The following is a 7,288-nucleotide window of genomic DNA, read 5'->3' as shown; positions in this document are numbered from 1 at the left end:
ACCCAGGAGTGATATGGATCTTGGGAGGGATGATCAGAGCCACAGGGCCCTGGAGGGATTTCCTTAGATAAGGACTATGAACTTGCATGACTGGACCAGGAAAAGTCCTGAATTCACAGCCTGGATTTATTCTGAGCTGTGTCCTCTGTGTGCTGGGCTTTTGGAGGCGTTGAGGGGTGAAGGCAGGGGTGGTGGTTGGGGTAATATAGCAGATTTTCTCATTCTCTCTGCAGCTGCAGTCACACCATAGGCAGCAGGGTCTCAGGAAGGTCCATGGCAAAGGGAACAACCAGCAAGTGCAATCATTCTCTCACTCTGAGCCTTTTGGTTCTGCTGAGGTCTCTGGGCACCATGCAGGTAGATGGTGAGTTCTCAGGGTCTGCATGGAGTGGGGTTGGGTTACAGAATATGGACGTGGTTTAAGTCAGGAAGCTCACAACTGGGTTATGGGGAGGGAAGCTACAGGGCTTCTCTTTCTCTCCTTCAAGGACCAGGGGCCTTGGGCTCTCCCTGGCTCCACTCCACCCAGCCTTCACTGGTTTGAAGAAGTCAGGAAAAAGTTATGGTGGGGAGGGTGTGGGACAAGCTACATGGACAAATAGCACATCAGGCAGAAGGGAACATCTGGTAATGCCCTCAGCACCATTGCAGTCTTCAGGGAGCCTAAAACCAATCTCCAGGCTGGCTATGCTGGGAACATTTCTGGGTTAAACATTTTGAGATGTGTGGGTGGCCCCACCCATCAACTGGGGGCCATGCTTCTCTACTGGTGGGGGTCACTACAGGTTGTATCTCCCCTCTGTTGGATATTTCGGCTAAAGTCATCACCATTTGGTCCTGGGAGCCTCTTGCTTCCCTGGAGTCTGGGACTTTCTAGTGGCTACACCTAGTTCCACATCCTCCACTGCTCCACGTGTCTACTCAATTTCCTGACCCTCTGTACTTCTCTCCTGTCCCTTCCATTGCCTGCTCCTGCTCCCTGTTTTCCCTCCCTCTCTGCTCTCTCTCCCAGACCCCTCCCTCCCTCTGCCTCCTGTTATTGTTTTGTTCCCTGTTCTATGTAGGATTGAAACAGTTATACTTTGTCTTCCAACTTCTTAAGCTCTGGGAGTTTTCTTTAAACTACCACTACACACATTCATAGTAGGACCTGGCATTGTTCCTGAGTGACAGTCAATAATGAAGCCAGAGAGAAATAATCACTGCACTTCCTGGGGCGATGAGTGGTCTCTACATGTTGTGACCTGATTGACCCTCCTAGGAAGTCAATCTGGGCCTGTCTTTGAGGTGGCTCACTTTTAAATTGTTTTAGGTATATTTTGATTTTCTGTGTATAATATCTTAACTTCATTATGCCTGTGTACCATGTGTTTGCTTGTTGCCCTTGGAAACTAAAACAGGGCACAGGAACCCGGTAAAATAGAGTTACAGGCAGTTATGAACTACCTAGTGGTTTCAGGGAATAAATCTAGATCTTTGGCAAGAGCAACCAGTGCCCCTAACCTCTGTGCCATCTCTCTAGCCTCACTGGTCTGGCTTTACATAGTTGACAGAGGAGTCTTGGGAAGGCAGCTTTTAGATACCTGTTCATCTATAATGGATTTTCTTCATTACACTTTCTGGTGCTCCTTTTCTCCTCAAACTATACCTTTTGTATTTTTCCTTCCCCAGCTTTCTACTTTTCCTTCTGCATAAGAGTAACCTCTAACAACCACAAGACAGGATGTGTTGAAACATCTTCTGCCAAAGCCATTAATCCTAAAGTCTTTAATTTTGCCTTAGGCAATTGTTCCTGGGGGTTGTGATAGTGGTGCAGGATGGGAGGGCAGAGCCGCAAAGCAAACACATTCTTCAAAACAATATTACAAGGTCATTTTCTAGGACACTTTTCCTCTGAAACCAATACTAGGTTGTTAATATCTACATTTCTCAAGGCATCACTGTTGTCCATGGTCTTGCTCCTATGGCCCATTACGCTCTGCTAAAATGATCAACTTCTTTGCTAATTCAAGGTTCAAAAGTCTACATTTTGCCTACGAGCAGCTTGGTCAGGCTTCTCACGGCTATACCCCACTCCCTGGTACCTACTTTTATCTTGGTAGTGTGGTGGTTTGAATATGTTTGGCCTAGGAGGTGGCACTTTTAGGATGTTTGTCCTTGTTGCAGCAGGTATGACCTGGTTGGAGGAAGTGTGTCACTGTGCAGGTGGGCTGTGAGACCCTTCTCCTAGCTGCCTTAGGACAGTCTGCTCCTCACTTATTTTGGGTAAAGATATAGACCTTCAGGACCTCCTGCACCGTGACTGCCTGGATGCTGCCATACAACCACCTTGATGATAATAGACTGAACATCTGAACCTATAAGCCAGCTCCAACTACATGTTGTCCTTTATAAATTTGCCTTGGTCATGGTGACCATTCACAGCAGTAAAACCTTAACAAAGACAGTCAGTGTCCTGACTAAGGCACAGTGACTATTTTATTGGGGCTTGCTTACCATTGGTCAGGTTCAGTTCTTTTTTCTCAGGTTGGGGAGCATGGCAGCACACAGCAATATATGGTAGCTTAGAGTTCTACGTCCTTACCTAAAGGCCACAGAAGACAGAGACTCTGGGTTATAAACTGGTGTTTCAAACTTCAGGCTAGCTCCAGTGACCCACTTCCTCTTCTTTGGCTACAACAAAGCCATACTACTGATTTCATTACTCATCTCTCTTGACATGTGCACTTCTTTGAGTCTTATTACACACACTTCACTACAAGTTTTAGAGGTTCTAGATTCTGTATTACATGTAGTATGGACTAGCCTCTGACCAGATTCCTGCCAGACATTTCTATGACACATGGGCATTAGCTCCAGAGAATTCTGGTGGTTTGCTGATGACTAAAAGTCCTGTGTCCAAAGCATGAGGGCAAGGCTGAGTTTAAACTGTGTGCTTCCCAACCATGAGAACCTGAGCTGATCATTGGACCTCCTGTAAAAGGGCTGGGCATGGTGCTGTGTGCTTTCATTGTCAGGACTAGCAAGGCAGAGGCAACTATCTATAACTTCGTTGCTCTCTGAAGATCTTTGTCTCCTGTAGGCTTTCACAGACACTGCATGCGCATGGTACACAGAAGCACAGGCAAATATTGATACACGTAAAATAAAAATAAGTAAGATCTGAGTCACTGGCGAGACTTTCAATCTACTTTGTGAATCCGAAGCATGTTAGAGGCCTTGTGTAATCAGCATTACTGTGGTATTTTTGTAAGACATTATTAAAATGTTGTTCTTACTAAAAGTTTGTTGTTAATACCATTCTAAGACAACTTGCTGCCCTCCTGCTCCTCCATCTCCTCCTCCTCATCACCTTCATCATCATCATCATCATCTTTTGTTGATGCAAATATTTGAAGGCAGGAATGCTTTCTTTAAGTCACCTTCATTATTCACAGCTCCTCAATTAGCAAAACAGTTTCCTTTAATTAAACTTCTAAGTGGATTTTGATTTTATTGGATATTTTTATTTAGATATATTTTTATTGGGTATTTTTAAATTTACATTTCAAATGCTTTCCCATATCCTAGTCCCTAAACCCCCTATTTCATCCCACCTTCCCCACTTTTATGAGGGTATTCACCCTCCCCAACTTCCCACCCCTCCTGCCTACCTGCCCTGACATTCCCCTACACTGGAGGGTTCAGATCCCTCTTGCAAATGGATTAGGTGTGTGGTTTAATGTGGGAGAAGCTGAGATCTGGTGACCAACAGTGCTGTGTGACAGAGCCCAGTGGGAGTAGGGATGAGCCCTGAGCTCACAGCTGGCAGATCCCCTCTCCAAGATAAACTTGTACATTGCTTCAGGACCTTCCCTCAACATCAGGATCCATGTCGAATTTCCATGTGTCCTATGATGCCTCCCTTCCCCCTGTGTGCTCAGATAGATTTTCATCCCAGGAACATGGATGCTATCTGACATATTTTATTCTTTACTACCTGATAATAGTCACTAAAAGTACTTCCAAGACAAATTACCTTGGTGACATAAACACCTTTGAGGAATAATAACAGTTAAATATGGGGTAGAATTAAGATCCAGAAGCTGCTGGACTTCTTGATTAGAGGCTTCTCCTCCTGATCCATCAGAGAGATTCTGAGTGCAAGAAAACTGTGACTCCCATGGACCCTTGCCCCACTTTGGACCTCACTTGCCTGTTTCTCTCACAGGTACAGACTCTCTAAGTTGTGACTTCACTGTCCAGTATAAAGTCTCACCTGGACAATGCTCAGTGAATGGAACGACTGTCCTTTGTTTTGACGATGTAAGGCAGAACTCACCTGTGTGTAAACCTGAAAAGAAGGGAAATGCTACTAAGCTGTGCAATGATTTGAACCAAAGCCTGAGTTACAGTTTTTATGAAATGATGAAGCTGGAGTCAGGGCTATTCAAATCCAAGGGTGAGTATGAGACAGAATGCAAAGACAGAGGCTATAAATAAGAAAGAGGAAGAACAGAGCATATGCAGGACGGGGTTGTGGATGTTTCTGCATGTAAGAGCTGAATATTGACCCAACCTTGAGGTACATGGTACCCAATGTATAAGAAACAGCAAACCAAGGAGGAAAGTATACAGACCCTAAGCACGCAGAGAGCGACTGGATCATTGAGGGAGGATGATTCTATAAAGGGTGGAAGATGATGGTGTTGGGTGTCATTTGCAGGTAATCACACCTTGCGGGTCACTGTACAATCTCAATATAATCAAGGAGAATTCATGGATGGATGCTGGGCCTTCATGATTGATAGACAGTATCCCTTCTACTTTTAACCAAAAAATATGACCTGGAGAGAAAATCAGCCTAACGCTATCAAGACCATGAGTCAATGGGAGAATAACAGGGAACTATTCCAAAGTCTCAAGGTCCTCTCCACGGGAGATTTCAGTCTGTGCCTCAAGAAATTGTTGACAGACACCAGAGAATTGACAAGTAAGTAGTTAATTAGATGACAACAAGGAAGCGTCCACATTGGGGGGAGGATATGAAAATTCTAGTGACTTCCATATATACATGCAAGCATGTGTGCACAATGGAAAGTTTGATAGTCTGCATGAGTCATTTCAGGTGGTCTTCCTCTGTGGAGAGTCAGTGATGGCCACAAGGATTTCTCTTCCCCATCTCACCTCCCTGTAGTAGGAAATTTAAATCCTGGCCTGGGTCTTCTACTCTGACTTAATCATAACATTTTTCAGACAGAGACACACTGAAAGGCTTTATCATTTTAACAACCCTCATGTAGTACAATAGCTGGGCAGCTGCCTACCCTCCAGGCTGTTAGAATCTGCTTCGTATCGATAATCCTGACCTATTGTTTACTATTTACCATGTTCCTTCTGGTCTCCAATTGTGCATGCTCTTTTGACCATTATCCCATGGATGCTTCTCCTTGCTCCCTCCTGCGCTTTCCTCTAGTCCATGGTAGCTTCTTCGTTTTTCCTCCTCCTAGTGATCCTCTCTCTTCTAAGTCCTCAAAACCTCAACCCCATCTATGTCTCTTCTGCCCAGCTATTGGTTGCTGTTATCTTTATTTATAGATCACAATTACCTGGGGGTAGAATGCAATTAATCAGTTTTAGGGGCTCAAATTAGCATAAGAATACAAGCAGCTTCAGGCCCATCCACTACACCTCTCAATGTTTCTCCTTCCCTGTTAAGCAGTGGCCCAGGCTCTAAATGGCCTGCCAGTGAGCCCCAAGTCTGTGTGCATCACTGTAAACTTCCAGCCTTTTCTTGCTTCAGTATAGCTGCCTTCCCACCAGCTTTAACATCACTTTTGAAGGTTTCATTATTTTTCTCGGCACAATTAAACACCCCTAATTATGCCATCAACCAGAAAGTTCTAACCACAAGAAAAATGTCACATTGTTTGATGTTTCAGTATACATTTGCTTTCTTTGATAGAGAAACAAACTCTGTAAGGACACCTTACATACACATTCTACTCATCTTTATATCCAGGGTTTGGGAAAATAGTTACTGCATTTGCAGTCCCTGGGCTGCACAGAGAGAAGTTGCTGATCGAGGTGTGTTTTTAGCTTCATTCGTATATTTTCTGATTTTTCTTTTTAGGATCGACAATAAAGGCACCAGATACCACCCAACCTACATCTACCACCCAGAGTCCATCTACAGGGACTAGTACCCCAGCCATGTCTTCCACCCAGAGTCCATCTACAGGGAATAGCACCCAACCTACATCTACGACTGATTATCTAATTATATTTGAGTTTACAGCAATCTTCCTTGCATTGATATTTGTTGCTATGAAAAAAAAAAGGTAAGGAAAGGGCTGTGTTCTCACTCTTCTTCTTGGTTTATAAATCAGGTAAGAACTTTGGAGACAGGTCCCAGTGGTTTGTTTAATCCAAGCCATTAGCTATTTCAGTGTCTCTCTGTCTATTAGAATGAAGTCTCAGCTTAGTCTTCAGCCCTCACTCCACGGTAATGTTGGAGATGATGATGGTTGGGTACAGGAGGCAACAGAGTCAGTTTAAATCTGCAGTCAGAGGAGGATGAAGCAGTAAAGTCCTGCTGAGGGAACAGAGAATCCAAGGATCCAAATAAGATTCAAGGAAAATGGAAATGAGGGGATTTCTCCTCATATCCAAGAAATGGTTCTCTCAAGACTGTGAGTAAAGTCTGTTTGCTTTCTGTGGATGACATGATCCAACATCACACAATAATTCTAATGAGTAGGGCCAAGTCTATACCTTAATAGCTCCTAGCTTAGGCCAACATTTAAGACAGAAGGATCCCAATGAGCAGATCTTTTAAGGAGTTGACATTGTGGGACAGACCTGTAATCCCTGCACTCAGGAGGCCCACGAAGAGGTCACCAAGTTCAAGGTCAACCTGGGCTGCTTATGTACATCTGTATTAAGAACAAAGAGAACAAGAAAACCAATTCATTTATTTAACTTGGCCACTCTACTTAGCCACAGTTCAGTGCCCATGGTACCATGATTCCAATGTCTCTGTCCTCTGAAGTTGAAGTCACCTGTGTTTATGTAGTTAATGTGAACCAAGTGTCCACCACTGTTGTTGTTACCCTCTGCCACACAGTCTAGAGCTGAAGTACAGGATTGTGATGAAGATTCCAATGTTCTAATTATTTGAATATGTTCTAAAATATTTTCCCTATAGGCATATGGAGGTAAAAGATTTACATCTAACATCAGGTGACATCCCATATTTAAGTCAATATAATTATTTTTGAATAACATGTTGTCTGAAAATTTTTACCTC

General features: G+C 43.7%; 1 pseudogene; it reads left to right on the top strand.

Annotated features, from left to right (window-relative positions):
* The first annotated feature begins 273 nt into the window (after window positions 1-273).
* On the top strand, window positions 274-6,182 carry Ulbp1-ps1 (UL16 binding protein 1, pseudogene 1; annotated as a pseudogene).
* The last annotated feature ends 1,106 nt before the right edge of the window (window positions 6,183-7,288 follow it).

This window comes from Rattus norvegicus, chromosome 1 (genome assembly GCF_036323735.1).
Source record: "Rattus norvegicus strain BN/NHsdMcwi chromosome 1, GRCr8, whole genome shotgun sequence".
Taxonomy (NCBI): domain Eukaryota; kingdom Metazoa; phylum Chordata; class Mammalia; order Rodentia; family Muridae; genus Rattus; species Rattus norvegicus.
Note: the sequence above shows the minus strand (reverse complement) of the source record. Positions and strands in the feature narration are given on the sequence as shown.